Raw genomic sequence first — 954 nt, 5'->3', positions numbered from 1 at the left:
TGTGCCACCAGTAAGAGTAGTAACATCAATGATGGTAACGCCAATGATGGTAACGCCAATGATGGTAACACCAATGATGGTAACACCAATGATGGTAACACCAATGATGGTAACAACAATGATGGTAACACCAATGATGGTAACACCAATGATGGTAACACCAATGATAGTAACACCAATGATGGTAACGCCAATGATGGTAACACCAATGATGGTAACGCCAAGGATGGTAACAACAATGATAGTAACAACAATGATGGTAACACCAATGATGGTAACAACAATGATGGTAACACCAATGATAGTAACAACAATGATGGTAACGCCAATGATGGTAACACCAATGATGGTAACGCCAATGATGGTAACGCCAATGATGGTAACAACAATGAGAGATTTTAGGTAATTCAGGATTTTCTTAAATAGAGTCCCCAGATGCTCATATCGAAGGACATTCACCCTTTAAAAATCATTTTCTCAAGTGATGTGATTAATCGTTTTCTCACAATGTAATTGAATTTAAATTGAGTGTGTGTGTGTATGCGTGGTTGCATGCCTGCGTCTGTGTGTGTGTGTGTGTATGCGTGGTTGCATGCCTGCGTCTGTGTGTGTGTGTGTGTGTGTGACGGGACTAGCTTGCAGTATTACAGTAGGTATGTCTGAGTTAATGTGTTAATTAACAGGCCTGTCATGTACAAACACTAACTAATGAGGAATAGGGCTTCGTAACAGTGAACACAATGAACATTGTGCTCAGAGACTTGTCTAGTTAACACCCAGAACTGAACGTCCTGCCCTGTGGCACTGGCTGGGCTGGAGGCAGCCCTGGGTTTAAACACTATTCGAAAAACAAATGTAAAAAACCTGATCTGTTCTTGATTGAGCTTGCCTGGTGCAATGGAACCAGTAGGATAGTCGCAAAAGAGCAAACCACGCCCACTTGGAAATACAGGC

This window comes from Oncorhynchus kisutch, linkage group LG20, assembly GCF_002021735.2.
Source record: "Oncorhynchus kisutch isolate 150728-3 linkage group LG20, Okis_V2, whole genome shotgun sequence".
Taxonomy (NCBI): domain Eukaryota; kingdom Metazoa; phylum Chordata; class Actinopteri; order Salmoniformes; family Salmonidae; genus Oncorhynchus; species Oncorhynchus kisutch.
This window is presented reverse-complemented; position numbering follows the sequence as displayed.